Source organism: Palaemon carinicauda, chromosome 16 (assembly GCF_036898095.1).
Source record: "Palaemon carinicauda isolate YSFRI2023 chromosome 16, ASM3689809v2, whole genome shotgun sequence".
NCBI lineage: Eukaryota > Metazoa > Arthropoda > Malacostraca > Decapoda > Palaemonidae > Palaemon > Palaemon carinicauda.
The window spans coordinates 5,528,609-5,544,880 of record NC_090740.1 but is presented as its reverse complement, the minus strand read 5'-3'; the positions used below and the strand labels follow the sequence as shown (position 1 = coordinate 5,544,880).

The window sequence follows — 16,272 nt, the reverse complement described above, 5'->3', positions numbered from 1 at the left end:
TGCTACAAAAGGGAGCGGTAGTCATAGTCCGGGATCATCAATCCCCGGGCTTCTACAACCGTGTCTTCCTGGTAGCGAAGAAGACAGGAGGTTGGAGACCGGTGCTGGACGTCAGTGCTCTCAATGCTTTTGTCACCAAGCAGACGTTCACGATGGAGACGACGAAGTCGGTCCTAGCAGCGGTCAGGAAGGAGGACTGGATGGTCTCGTTAGACCTGAAAGACGCGTACTTTCACGTCCCCATCCATCCAGACTCCCAACCTTTCCTAAGGTTCGTCTTTGGAAAGGTTGTGTACCAGTTCCAAGCCCTGTGCTTTGGCCTAAGCACGGCACCTCTTGTGTTTACCAGACTGATGAGGAATATTGCCAAATTCCTTCACTGGGCAGACATCAGAGCCTCCCTCTATTTGGACGACTGGCTTTTAAGAGCTCCAACAAGTTGTCGCTGTCTGGAGAATCTCAGATGGACTATGGATCTGACCAAGGAATTGGGCCTCCTGGTCAATATAGAGGAGTCCCAGCTCGTCCCATCCCAGACCATTGTCTATCTAGGTATGGAGATTCAGAGTCGAGCTTTTCGGGCTTTTCCGTCGGCCCCAAGGATCAATCAAGCCCTAGAATGCATCCAGAGCATGCTGAGAAGGAACCGATGTTTGGTCAGGCAGTGGATGAGTCTAACAGGGACACTTTCATCGCTGGCCCAGTTCATCGAGTTAGGGAGACTCCACCTCCGCCCCCTTCAGTATCATCTAGCTGCTCACTGGAGAAAGGACATGACGCTAGAGGCGGTCTCAGTGCCTGTTTCCGAAGAGATGAGGTCTACGCTAACGTGGTGGAAGAAGAGCATTCTTCTCAAGGAAGGTCTGCCATTAGCTGTTCAGACCCCCGACCACCGTCTCATCTCGGACGCATTGGACACGGGCTGGGGTGCGACACTGGACGGACAGGAATGCTCAGGCACGTGGAATCAGGAGCAAAGGACACTTCACATCAATTGCAAGGAGTTGTTGGCAGTTCATCTGGCCTTGATAATCTTCAAGTCCCTCCAGCTAAACAAGGTGGTGGAGGTGAACTCCGACAACACCACAGCCTTGGCTTACATCTCCAAGCAAGGAGGGACTCATTCGAGGAAGTTGTTCGAGATCGCAAGGGACCTCCTCATTTGGTCAAAAGATCGAAAGCTTTCGCTGGTAACGAGGTTCATTCAGGGCGATATGAATGTCATGGCAGATCGCCTCAGCCGGAAGGGTCAGGTTATCCCCACAGAGTGGACCCTTCACAAGAATGTTTGCAGCAGACTATGGGCCCTGTGGGGTCAGCCCACCATAGATCTATTCGCTACCTCGATGACCAAGAGGCTCCCGATGTATTGTTCTCCGATTCCAGACCCAGCAGCAGTTCACGTGGATGCCTTTCTGCTGGATTGGTCCCATCTCGACCTGTATGCGTTCCCGCCGTTCAAGATTGTCAACAGGGTACTTCAGAAGTTCGCCTCTCACGAAGGGACACGGTTGACGTTGGTTGCTCCCCTCTGGCCAGCGAGAGAATGGTTCACCGAGGTACTGCAATGGCTAGTGGACGTTCCCAGGACTCTTCCTCTAAGATTGGACCTTCTGCGTCAACCTCACGTAAAGAAGGTACACCCAAACCTCCACGCTCTTCGTCTGACTGCCTTCAGACTATCGAAAGACTCTCAAGAGCTAGAGGCTTTTCGAAGGAGGCAGCCAGAGCGATTGCCAGAGCAAGGAGGACATCCACTTTCAGAGTCTATCAGTCTAAATGGGAAGTCTTCCGAAGCTGGTGCAAGGCGAATGCAGTTTCCTCAACCAGTACCACTGTAACCCAGATTGCTGACTTCCTGTTACATCTCAGGAACGTAAGATCCCTATCAGCTCCTACGATCAAGGGTTACAGGAGTATGTTGGCAGCGGTCTTCCGCCACAGAGGCTTGGATCTTTCCACCAACAAAGATCTACAGGACCTCCTTAGGTCTTTTGAGACCTCAAAGGAACGTCGGTTGTCCACACCAGGCTGGAACCTAGACGTGGTTTTAAGGTTCCTAATGTCATCAAGATTTGAACCGCTCCAATCAGCCTCTTTTAAGGACCTCACATTAAAAACTCTTTTCCTCGTTTGCTTAGCAACAGCTAAAAGAGTCAGTGAGATCCACGCCTTCAGCAGGAACATAGGTTTTACATCTGAAACGGCTACATGTTCCTTGCAGCTCGGTTTTTTGGCTAAAAACGAGCTTCCTTCCCGTCCTTGGCCTAAGTCGTTCGAGATCCCAAGCCTGTCCAACTTGGTGGGGAACGAACTAGAGAGAGTACTTTGCCCAGTAAGAGCTCTTAAGTACTATTTAAGACGGTCAAAGCCATTACGAGGACAATCAGAAGCTTTATGGTGTTCTATCAAGAAGCCTTCTCTACCGATGTCTAAGAACGCAGTTTCTTACTACATCAGGCTTCTGATTAGAGAGGCACATTCTCATATGAAGGAAGAAGACCTTGCTTTGCTGAAGGTAAGGACACATGAAGTTAGAGCTGTCGCTACATCAGTGGCCTTCAAACAGAACCGTTCTCTGCAGAGTGTTATGGATGCAACCTATTGGAGAAGCAAGTCAGTGTTCGCATCATTCTATCTCAAAGATGTCCAGTCTCTTTACGAGAACTGCTACACCCTGGGACCATTCGTAGCAGCGAGTGCAGTAGTAGGTGAGGGCTCAGCCACTACATTCCCATAATCCCATAACCTTTTTAATCTTTCCCTTGAATACTTTTTATTGTTGTTTTTTGGGTTGTACGGAAGGCTAAGAAGCCTTCCGCATCCTGGTTGATTTGGCGGGTGGTCAAATTCTTTCTTGAGAAGCGCCTAGGTTTGAGGTTGTGATGAGGTCCTTTAGTATGGGTTGCAGCCCTTTATACTTCAGCACCTAGGAGTCGTTCAGCATCCTAAGAGGACCGCTAGGCTCAGTAAGGAAGACGTACTTAAAAAAGGCAGAGTAATAGTTCAAGTCGACTTCCTTACCAGGTACTTATTTATTTTATGTTTGTTATTTTGAATAACTGCTAAAATGAAATACGGGATACTTAGCTTCTTTTGTTAACATGTATGCTGGTCTCCACCCACCACCCTGGGTGTGAATCAGCTACATGATCACCGGGTAAGATTAATATTGAAAAATGTTATTTTCATTAGTAAAATAAATTTTTGAATATACTTACCCGATGATCATGAATTTAAGAACCCTCCCTTCCTCCCCATAGAGAACCAGTGGACCGAGGAGAAAATTGAGTTCTTGTTGACAAGAAGTACTTGAGTACCTACTCACAGATGGCGCTGTTGTGTACACCCCCACCTGTATAGCGATCGCTGGCGTATCCCGACCCTAGATTTCTGTCGGGCAACGGAGTTGACAGCTACATGATCATCGGGTAAGTATATTCAAAAATTTATTTTACTAATGAAAATAACATTTCATAGATCAAGTGTGGGTTTTTTCCCCTGGTGGCACGTGGATATTGAATGGCTTACCAGGCCTCAGTGTCTGTCATTATGACCCACATTCATAAGTCCAATTCAGAATCCATTACATGAGGTGAATATATAGTCCATTTCTTTTAGCCAGGCAGATTTGCACCGACTTGCAGCGGTGCCCTTATAGCTCGGAAAAGTTTCCTGAACGCTGATTGGTTAGAATTATCTCGGCGAAGCAATCAGCGATCAGGAAACTTTTCAGAGCTAAAAGGGCACTGCTGCGAGTCATTGCAAATCTGCCTCGCTAAAAAAAATTGTCTGTAGGATCTAGTACCCATTTGGGTACAAGCCATATGAGGGATTTAAGAACTTTCAAACGAGTCAAAAGTGCAAATATCCTTATAAGGAACCAGTTAGCTCTGATAAGAGAATGGGGGCTTAAGAACAGACTTATAACCCTGTTGAGTCATGAATATTTAAGTGGTTATTTCATATTGTTATTCATAAGTTTTCAAGTTGGCACTTGCAATTATACCCTTTTCTATTCAACGGTTAGTGGTAGTAATGGATTTTAGTTTAAAAACTATATTTTTAACTTTAATTTGATTTTATGTTTGTTTAATTGAAGTTTTAGGGATTTTTGCATTATAAGCAAAATTTCCAAACGATAATCTCAAAGGGCTAGCTTGGAAAATTGATAATTGTGTTAGTGGCAAAAACTTAGAATGGAAGAAATTCAAAGACATTCAAAAGTCACGTGTTAAAAGACCAGAGGGAGGAGGTAGAAATGTAAATGCTTAAAGGAATGCATTTGCGGTCAAAGGAACTTCAGAGAATATTAATAAAGTTCTGTATTGTAGGTAGTATTGTGTGTGGGGGATTCAGGAAAGTGGTTATTTGAATCTCTTTTTATATCTTTGACTTTTGTAGGAATTTGGTTATAGTTAAAAAGAATAAACCCCCGTAGATTTTTGGATTATCATGTGGAACTGGTACCCTTATAGTATAGGAGCCGTGCTTTTTTAGTCAAAGTTGCTGTGTATCAAACCTATTGGTGATGACTGCTGCCCAAGAATGCACTTCTTTTCATGCGTTAACCTGATCAGACTCATTTGTGATTTTTAGGCAAATTACCTTCTCAATTTGTATGGAGCATCTAAGCCAGTACTTTGAAAGGTTGGATTGCGAGATACAGTTTTTAAAGCTATTTTTGTGGATTTTATTTTTTAGAAGTTTTTAATAACTCGAATACACTTTTGGGATGGAAGTTCTACCCTCACATCTTTTTATACCTCTCATGACAAGGTGCTTTTTCAGTGCTATATTTAACTTCACAACCTCTTGGAAGAGGATATCCTGAAGGCACAACTTTTTTTTTTTTTAATATAAAGCTGTAAAGTTATTTTTGTAAATTGTTTTTTCAGAGGATAGATTTTATTTTAGGTTTCTCATAGAATTGTAAATACTGTATACTATACTTTTTAAATAATAGCTTTGTTTTGATATAGTTTATTTTTTGTAGCTGATCCTAAAATTAAATTGCAGATATTTTCTGAAATTTAGATTTTGCCCCATCTCTTCTTGAAAGTACTGTACAGAATTTTAGTCACCAGATGCATTTAAGAAGTTTAGAAGTTGATAATGACTTTTTTGTAAACCCTACTTGCTTTGTAGATGAAATGATGCTACACTAAATTCTTTCCTCATCATGCCAAAAGGATAGGCTCTATTAAAGTAATTTTATTCTTGTAAAATACGCAAATAGAGTAATAAAAAACATATTGAAAAGCAAAATAATAATCTTTTATTGGAGCGAGCTGGGTTCAACCTGGCATTCCCATGCTATTTTTTCTCTGGTAATATATAGCAGTTATATACCTTAGAAATGGTGCTATAGGAGCATTTCACTGGGCGACACGGGTCGGAGCCCAGAAATTCTTTATTATCAAAAGGATAGCAAAGCTGGAAAAGAATAGAGCAATATAAGTATTAACTGTTATTCAGATAAATATCTTTCAATATGTTTAATTCACAAAACCATAAGGGAGAGGGTCAGGTTGCCAAAGGCTATGAAATTATACAAGTATCAAGACTTAGGATTATGTAGTGGGTATAGCCTTCATTGTTTGTCAGCCTTTATATCAGTAGGTTAGGAAAGTGACAGAAGCACTGTATAGTAAAAGCTGGGCAGTTATAGATATAATATGGGCAAAGTATTACATATGGTTATCCTTTCATTACCATACATTCTTTTGAGTAATTTTTGAGTTATGGTAATTTTGTTGTAACTTCCTAGATATAAGATTTTCTCCAGAATATATGGACCATGTTATGAATTGGTATAATTGAACTTTTCACAGTATCGGAAGGCTTGCTTCATCTTCCTAGCCTTAGCATAATACATGTGTCCTGAATACTCACTTGTTCCCAGTCTTCTGTCTATTAGACAGAATATAAAATCTATGCATTGGCTATCATGTTTCCTCACTTCTCACCGAGCAAATGTTTTAGGAAATAGTTGAGAATCTGTTTCAACCCGTCCCCAAAATGCTTGTTAGCTTTGATACTGACAGAAAAAGCAGGCATCTGTAAATATTGATTCGAGGGACACTGAATTTTTTGAATATTTTTTAATGAATGTGTGAATTTCTTAAGCTTTGTGATTTTGAGAAATTCTAATACAGTAGTTTATTGGATTTTTAAAGTTTATTTTGATGAATTATACTTTCATTGACATATAGTTCTGTACATTGTAACCTCAGTGTACATCCTTAATCCATACTGGAAGGGAGGTTGTGTACTAAACAATTTATTCCAGAAAATTTGTCCTATAAAGAATGATAGTAGTTGATATAAGTGATTTTAAAGGTCCCAAACCCAAAACCTTTGTCAGGTATAATGGAGTTGATTTTTTTTAATCTGTACAGTTCTTGATGTTTTTTAATTACTATAATCATAAGTAAATTAAATGAATTATGATTTAACTGTACTTTACCTTACTGTGTACATACAATACAGTATTTTAAATATGGGTAACTTACCTGATACTCCACAAAGAGATCCAGTTATCCCACAAGAGGCTGTATTGGCGACGTGGGTGAGGAAGGCTCGTAGTTGCCTGTAGGTGACTGATGAAGGTACATAGCTGTATGGCATAAGTAAAATATCTGAAAAATCGATTATTGCTTTTATACCTCGTTACAGCTGAAAATGCAGGAAAATACCTTACGTGTCTAGTGTGAAGAGAGGGAAGAGCGATTCAACACTATCATCCTCATTACTGCTAGAAACCATCTCCTTAATAGTTAGGCCCCATGAACTGGATGTAAATTTATTTAAAGGTACTTTGTTCCAACTCGGAGTACTTACCTCGAACTACTTTCTTAGGAGTATCTGGGATCTCCTCCCAACCGACCAGAATTTTGTGTAGTTTACCCTACCTCCGTTTTCTATGCGGGGGAACCTCTGGCGGAGTGATACATGCCATGAGGCGACCCGGGGTCAGAGAGCGTCTCGACCTCCAGTAAATTTTCTGGTCGCGTCGTGATAACATCTCGCTTCGCTTTCCTTACCCAGTGCGACCCTTTGTGTCCCACGTGGTCCTCTTGTGTTCATACCTTACCTTATCCTACCTTTTCCCTCTGGGTTCCTGTGTCTTGTGGTGCTTTACTGGTTCATTGTGGAGCATCCCCGTCGTTGCCCCGGGCCTATGGCCAGTAAATCTTGTGGGGCTTTTCTTTCCAAGCCGGAAGTCGACCCCCACTCCTTGTGTTCGTCGTGTAGGGGCAGTGTGTGTTCCCCTGCAGCCACGTGTCCGGAGTGTGAATCCTGGAATGAAGTTCAGTGGGTGCGCTACGGCACCAAAAAGAAGAAAGCTACCAAGAGGTCGCCGAAGAAGCCAAGATTGCCTCGCCTCTTGCTTCGCCCGATGCCTCTTCGGAGAGAGCTTCTCTGCCGCCTTCCCCTACCCAGAGTAGGGGACGAGGTAAGTCCGTTGCAGGGAAGTGGCCCATTGCTCTTCCCCAGGTGTCTGTGATGTCTGTTGGTGGGGATGTTGTGTCGGTTCAGGCAAGTGGGGGTCCTGAGGGAGGGACGGGAGTGTGTTCGGGAGACGAGGTCCTGGTGCCAGCAGGTCCCGTCTCTACCGACAATCCTATGTGGCGGAAGGCCGCTACAGCCTCTTCCCCCGCTTCTTGGATCTGCGTTTTAGGTACGTCAGCGGCCGGGGGAGATGCCGAGATGGAGGATTCACCAAGTTCGGACCCCCTCGCGTGGGGGCTGCCTTCAGGTCGCCCATGAGACTGGAGGAGGAGTTCGACACCTGGTTTACCCGTAGGAAAGTGCCTCGCTCTCCCCCGGCGCCCTCAGCAACGCTCATGCCCGTCTTTCTTCAGCCTTCTTCATCAGCGGACCGGCACGAAGAGCCATCAGCAACTCGGGACGATTCGGACTGTTCAGCACGTTCTTACCAGTCATTGGTCTTCTCTTTTGGGTCGTACTCTTTCTCCTCGGAGGACGAAGGTCCGAGGGACTCAAAGAGGAGACGAGAGAGGTCCCGCAGGAGGAGGTCCCATTCCCGTTTCCAATCTCGCCACGCCAGGAGGCGTTCCAGATCCCCCAGGAGGAAACACAGGAGGAGCCGCTCGTCAAAAGAAGATTGGGTGCGTGTCACCATCCCACGCAGCCACCTCCTAGGAGCTTCAGCAGCCCCGAGTACCTCTGGCTGGCTCCCAAGAGCTCTTTCTCCATCCTCGAGGTACGGCCACTCCAGCAGGCTTGAACATTGACGGAAGTCCTCGCATCAGGTCTCGGTCGACAGGCATAAGCCTGCGAAGGTTCCGACTTCATCCGCCCAGTGGAGAGAGTCGCCCCTTCGGACTGGCAGCCTTGTCCTGGCCTCCGACCCTTCAATGGACCGCCCTGAGCGTAAGAGTCAACTAGTTAGCACGGGAAGCCCGCAGCCATATGGATCCCCGCAGGAGGGGGTAGGCCCATGATGGATACCCTCGTCCCAGCGGGGCTGCCCGCTCAGTGAGTCGAGCCGCCAAGGGCTCGCCACGAGAGAAAGATGCCTCCACCTCAAGTGGAGCCCAACGCCCTAGACGTTCCTACTCATGCGGAGGACCAGTCGGCCGAAGGCCTCGTGGATAGAGGAGAATGTTTGACGGACGAGGTCTCCACTTATAGGAAGGTCCTAGCCCTCATCAGGCGCCATCATAGGCTGGATGAGCCGAAGCCCTCGACGGACGAAGCCTGGCTCTCCGGGCTTAGCAGGCTGGTGGATAACCCTGTGCAACAGAGGCCTTTGCTGGCTCTTCCCTGGCTCTTCCCCTGGCGAGGGACGTTAGGCTGGGTATGGACCACATAGATAGGTTCATAGCCAGCCAGGCGGACGCTTCCAGGAATCAGAGCGCCTCCAAACTCCTCAGAAGCGATTTTATCTCCCGGAGGGGCGCTGCGGAGGTCCCTATACGGTTGAGCCAGCGATTGCTATCCTGAACCAGGGAGCCGCTTAAGATAGGGCATCCTCCGCTCCAGTGTTTTTCTCCGACGGAAACCTCTATGATGGAGGATATGGCCTTGGATTTGGTATACGTATCATCATGGTTGGACTGGTGGGCCTGCACATTAGTAGGTTTTCAGGCCTCTCACGACCTCTCCATCCCCGAGAACCAGACCTTGCTGAGGGAACTAATTAGCTCGGGGGGGGGGGGGGGGGGGGGGGGGGGGGGAAGGCTCTCAAGTTCCTATCGTACCAGTCCCTCTCTCAGGCAGCTAACTGGGTCCTGCGGAAGAGGGACACAGTCCTGAGTAAGCTGGTCAGGAGACTACCAGACAGAGAAGCGAGAGCCTTAAGGAACTTACCCTTGTGGGGCGAGTCGGTGTTCCCCCTGAAGGCAGTGGAAGAGACTGTAGAGAGGGTCAGGAAACTTGAGGATGCGGGAGTGCCCAGACCCCCTCCAGCAAGATGGCCTGCCCATAGGAGACCCTCTTTGGATGTCTCTCACCCTCCCCGTGCCTCGCCGATCCAGCCTAGAAGGGACACCCTGTCGGTGTCTTGGCACTAGCCCTCGCAGCCCTCCCGTAGGGGTACTTCGGCCCCTCAGGCGAGCTTTAGACCATCCTACTCTAACTCAGGAGAGGACGCTCCAGCCGCGCCTCTCGAAGGAGATAGGATGGGAGGCCCCCTACTCCTGCCGAAGCCTCAGGTAGGGGGATGCCTCAAACACTCTTGGCAAGCATGGCGGGACCACGGAGTGGATCCGTGGACCGTAGCAGTACTTAAGGAAGGATACAGGTTGCCCTTCCTAGCGGAGCCGCCCCCTCTGATCCCGGACCAGCAGGCAGAGTGGTTGGCGCCCAAGGACCCCTTAAAAAAGACAGTGTTGCTGGCGGAAGTTTCGGCCATGCTCGCGAAAGGGGCAGTAGACCCAGTCAAGAATCCAGGACCGGGGTTCTACAGCAGGCTCTTCCTGGTGGAGAAAGCGACAGGGGGCTGGAACCGGTCATAGACCTCTCAACCCTCAACAAGTTTGTGTGCAAGATCGACTTCAAGAAGGACACCCCGAAGTCGGTCTTAGCGGCCTTGGGGGAAGAGGACTTCATGATGTTCATTGACCTCAAGGACGCCTACTTCCAGATCCCTGTCCACCCCTCCAGCTGGAAGTTCCTAAGAGTAAAATGGTGTACCCAGACGTTACAGTTCAGAACCCTCTGCTTCGGACTGTCGACAGCTCCTCAGGTCCTCACGAGGGTCTTCGCAACAGTTTCAGCCTGGGCAAACGTACAGGGCATCCGCCTGATTCGGTACCTAGACGACTGGTTGTTGCTTTCAGCCTCAGAGGGAGCACTGAAGGAGCAAGGCGCGAAACTTCTGCGGTTCTGCAGCGTCTTGGGTATCACCATTAACCTGGAGAAGTCTCAGCTGATACCCTCCACCAGGATGACCTACCTAGGGCTGGTTCTAGACTCCCGGTTGGCGAGAGCCTTCCCCTCCGCGGAGAGACTGGACAACTTAGAGCAGATACTCCGGCCCTTCCTGTCGGGTCAGCCCAGGCGAGCCAAGGACTGGCAAAGATTGATAGGCCACCCCGTTGTTGGAAAAGTTAGTCCCCCAGGGGAGGCTCAAACTCAGGGGTGTGCAGTGGAACCTGAAGGAGCTCTGGAACTAGGGGGACTCCCCGCACAAGATAGTCCCGGTGTCCCCGAAGACGAAGGAGGTCCTGAAGTGGTAGCACGTCAGAGCAAACACCCTCAAGGGAATGCCCTTCGCAGTTGACCCGCCGGAGATGCAGCTGTTCACGGACACATCCAAGGAGGGTTGGGGAACCCATCTTCTCGACACGGCAGCAAAAGGAAAATGGGACGCCAAGGAGAGGAGCCGGAACATAAACGTGCTAGAACTGATGGCCGTGCAAAGGGCATGCCGAGAGTTCATCCGTCTACTCCGGGGAAACACCGTGGCTCTGATATGCGACAACGCCACCGTGGTGGCCTACGTGAAAAAGCAGGGAGGACTGAAGTCGAGGGAACTGTGCAGTCTCACAGCGGAATTCCTGGAATGGGCAGAGGAGGAGCAGATCAAGATCACAGCTAGATTTATTCCGGGAAAGAGGAACGTCTTAGCTGACGGCCTCAGCGGGATGGGTCAAGTTGTAGGGTCGGAATGGTCCGTACACCCAGGAGTGGCCAAGACCATCATCCTGAAGTGGGGCTCTCTGGTAATAGACCTCTTCGCCACGAGACTAAACGCACAGCTCCCCGTGTTTTGTTCTCCTGTGCCAGATACAACAGCAGCGTTCGAGGACCCCTTTCAACATCCTTGGGAGAATCTCGACGTATACGCCATCCCCCCCTTCAGAATGCTCAGGCAGGTCCTCAACAGGGTGAGGCGGGCAGACAACCTGTGGATGACTTTGGTAGCGCCCTGGTGGCTGGAGAAGGAATGGCTCGCAGACTTAAAGGAATTGGCGCGCCTTCCGCTTTGGCCACTTACGGACAGGCCAGACCTTCTCCGGCAGCTTCACTTCCAAAGGTTTCACGAAAACCCTTGGTCCCTCCGCCTTCACGCGTGGAGGTTATCGAGCGTCTCCTGAGGAAGGAAGGATATTCGTCGAAGACCGCAGCAAGGATGTCAGGTTACCTAAGACGGTCGTCGATCGCGGTATACCAAGCGAAGTGGGCTACCTTTACAAAATGGTGCTCCTCGAAGAACATCAGGCCGTTAGTGGCCTCCATTCACAAGATAGCAGACTTCCTGGTCTATCTTAGGGACGAAGTGGGCACGTCCATTCCAGCCATCAAAGGAGTCCGAGTGGCGTTGGGCCAAGTCTTCCTCCTAAAGGGCATCAACCTAGGTGCTTCCAGACATATCTCGATGCTCATCAAGAGCTTCGAACAGTCATGTTCCCCCCAGGCCACTAGAGTGCCCCAGTGGGATGTGGCTAGAGTGGTGAATATGCTTTCGGAGCCTCCCTTCGAGCCTCTCAAGGATATCCTAGACAAGGAGCTCACCCTCAAGACGGTCTTCCTGTTAGCCCTTGCTTTGGCGAAAAGGGTAAGCGAGATTCATGGGCTGTCTTACGAGGTCTCACACTCGAAGGGGTGGCGAGAAGCTACCTTCAGGTTCTTACCCACCTTCGTAGCCAAAACTCAGAACCCAGCTGTTTGGGACCCTATGTTTGAGGGGTTCTCAGTGCCAGCAATCGCGCAGTCGGACAACCCGAGGGACTTGCTATTGTGCCCAGTCACGGCACTACGGAAGTACCTAGAGAGGACGGCCAGACTTCGCCCCGAGACCAAGAGTCTGTTTGTTTCCTCAGGACGGGTGAAGAAGCCAGTATCCAAGAATACGGTATCCTTCTGGCTGCAACAGGTAATCATAAGAGCCTACGACAGTTCGGGGATCTCCCTTCCGCGAAAGCCTAGACCCCATGACATTAGAGGCCTGAGTACTTCATTGGCCTTTGAGAGGAACATGGCAGTGGGCCAGATCCTGAGGGCAGGTACGTGGTCAAGACAATCCACCTTTACGGGTCACTACCTAAAGGAATGTTCGAGAAAATCCTAGGACGGGTTCTCTCTTGGTCCCGTCATTTCTGCGCTCACCTTCCATGGGATACACTGTCAGTGAAAGAATATGTCTCCAAGGATTTTTACAGAGGTGAGTTACTTGGACACTAAGATAGTTTTTTGCGTAGTTTTCCCTATTTCTCGTTTCTATTTTTGGGTCAGCAGAACCTAGCCTCCTATCTAGGTTCCTCTTTTCTCTTCGTCGACGGTCTCTAGGTCCGGAAGGCCACTCCCACCTCCTAAAGTATAAGTCTCCCAAGAAAGTAGTTCGAGCTAAATACTCCGTGTTGGAACAAATCACAAATTTTAAGTAATTTGTTTTTCCTAACAGTACTTACCTCGAACTACTTTCGGGTTATGGCCCGCCCATCCTACCCCGAGTGCCTTACAGGACATCGTAGAAACCTATCTATATAAAACTTACTGGAGGTCGAGACCTGAGCGAGCACGCTCTCTGACCCCAGGTCGCCTCATGGCGCGTATCACTCCGCCAGATGTTCCCCCGCATAGAAAACGGAGGTAGGGTAAACTACACAAAATTCTGGTCGGTTGGGAGGAGATCCCAGATACTCCTAAGAAAGTAGATCGAGGTAAGTACTGTTAGGAAAAATGCAAATTACTTAAAATCTGTGATATTTACTCCATAACCATAAACCTTTCGGAGCCATGAATAGAAATTAGCCTCGAATTAGTTGAAGCAAATTGGATTTTGTATCCATGACATTTTCCCCAACTTTTCCAGTATTCTTAACATCTCCAACTTTTCCAGTATCCATGACATCTTCCCCAACTTTTCCAGTATCCATAACATCTTCCCCAACTTTTCCAGTATCCATGACATTTTCCCCAACTTTTCCAGTATCCATGACATCTTCCCCAACTTTTCCAGTATCCATAACATCTTCCCCAACTTTTCCAGTATCCATGACATTTTCCCCAACTTTTCCAGTATCCATGACAACTTTCCAACTTTTCCAGTATCCATAACATCTTCCCCAACTTTTCCAGTATCCATGACATTTTCCCCAACTTTTCCAGTATCCATGACAACTTTCCAACTTTTCCAGTATCCATAACATCTTCCCCAACTTTTTTTAGTGTGATGCCGCGTTGTTGTTGTTCTTCGCATTCATCTTTACTTTCTTTCCTTTCTCTGACTTGCGTGCTGGGTGAACAAGTTAAAGTCCTCTTTGGTGAACTCAGCATCATGCTTATCAAGCAACTCTAAAACTTCATCCTCAACCACTTACTGGAAACCTTGGACTGTCAGTCTCTTTGCCAATGTCCCGTTCTTCTTGACCATCTTAGTTCTTCACACATGCTGGGTTATAGATATTTTCAGCACTTTTCACGTTTTTTAAGGATTCTTTTACCATAGAACGGTAATCGGCAGTACAGTGAACCCTCGCTACTTCGCGGTTCGACCATCGCGGATTCACCACTTCGCGGATTTTTTCCATAACCCATATATATACAGTAACATATATATATATATATATATATATATATATATATATATATATATATATATATATATATATATATATATATATATATATAAATATATATATATATATATATATATATATATATATATATATATATATGTATGTATGTATGCATGTATTTATGTATGTATGTATATGTGTATACACACACATATATATATATATATATATATATATATATATATATATATATATATATATATATATATATATATATATATATATATACACATACATATGTATATATATATATATATATATATATATATGTATATATATATATATATATATATATATATATATATATATATATATATATATATATATATATATATATATATATATATATACATATATATATATATATATACTGTATATATATATCTAAAGTAGGAAGATGTGATGTAGTTCTAAGGGAATAGTATGGGAAATATGTCTGGGTAATAAGCAAACCTCTACCTCCAGTTTGTTTCTTCATTATGATCAGAGATAAATGTAAACAAAACATTGGTTGGCATTTTTTAACGTGCTTTTTAGCGTGTTTAGGAAACGCATGATGTAAAATTGCCTTTAATATTTGTGCCTGTTTTAGTTTAGGGTACTGTAGTACATGCATTAAGTGTCCTGTACATTAAAGGGTAGTTTGTTAACAGTACTACGTACAAGGGAAGGTATTAAAAGTCTGAATATACATGTTGAATAAATAGGTAAATATGGTGTCACTACTTCGCGGATTTTCACCTATCGCGGCCGCGTCTGGAACCTATCTACCGCGATAAACGAGGGTTCACTGTAATGTAACTTCTAGTACTGCATGACTTCCAGATTAGGGTCATCGTCCATGACTAATTAGAGTTTCACCATAACATGAACAAGGCAAACAAACAGCAACAACAACTGCAGCATTTAGGTTTCTTCTTGATATACCGCACATATTCACCCAGCAGCAAAGGATCCTCACATTATTATTGTCCTTAGTGGCCATGGCAAAACTTATGCATGTACAAGAAATGTATTGAAAAGACGACATAACAGGGATGTTTACTGAATTGGGGGGTGGGTGGGGGGGGGGGGGGGGGCAAAACTGAGACAAAGTGAGAGGGGCAGTTGGTTTCCTGGTGTGAGGAGGTAGGAAGAATCAAAACGAGAATGTCATTAACTGATGCACCGGTCATGAAAGATGAGATGCAATGAGAAGGCTAGGAGAAGCCAAATTTATTACTTTATTATCGTGTGTCTCCCTATTATTATTACGAGATAAGCTCCAACCCTAATTGGAAAAGAAGGATGCTATAAGCCCAAGGGCTTAAGCAGGGAAAAATAGCCCCTGAGGAAAGGAAACAGGGAAATAAATAAATTACAAGAAGTTTTGAACAATCAAAATTACTGTTTTAAGAACAATAATAACGTTAAAGTACATCATATATAAACTATAAAAATTTAATAGGCGTATTATCATTGGTCCCCCTAGTTGATAAGGGAATCCATTAAACGGGTGTGATTCATGATTGTAAATTTACTTTTGATGAACACATCCAGTATTTTTTTTCTTAAATTGCACAATAAGAGGACTTGTTGAGAAAGTATTTTAAGATTTTAGGTGATATATATCTGGAGTAAATTCTTTCTACATTTTGAATATTGTTCTCCTTTTTGGTTTATATGACGAAAATATGTGGTCTATTAGATATTTTATCCCCGATGTGGGTATTAATTTCTGTCACTGTCGTTCAGTTAGGCCTTTGTGCGTATCACACAGTTTTTCGTAATTCTGACCATCCTTTATATTTTGATTTTCCCAGACTGTACCATCCAGTACGTATTACAGTACCGTACTAAGTAATAAAGCTAATTCCAACAGAGTTGCCTTCTCCTGTTGTGACCAGAGTGTGGAATGCTCTTCCTAACCTGGTAGTTGAATGATTGGAGCTTCAGAAATTCAAACTTGTTGCAAATACTTTTCTGTTGAACAGTTTAACATAAGTCTCATTTCATTGTTTATATATAACTTATCTATTTAAAGTACCTACTGATCTTATGTTTATAATTATTATTATGTCTCTTCAATAGTTTATACAATACTTTTCTATTTCCTTTCCTCACTAGAGTGTTTTCCTTATTAGAGCCCTTGGGTTTGTAGCATTCTGCTTTTCCAAATAAGGTTGTAGTTTAACTAGTAATAATGATAGTAATAGAAATTGTGGCCCTTGAAATTATA

At 45.4% G+C, this 16,272-nt stretch overlaps 1 protein-coding gene across 6 annotated transcripts in view; it reads left to right on the top strand.

Annotated features, from left to right (window-relative positions):
• Positions 1 to 16,272, top strand: part of Pask (PAS kinase) — a 131,493-nt gene that overhangs the window by 103,705 nt on the left and 11,516 nt on the right. The window lies entirely within an intron of this gene.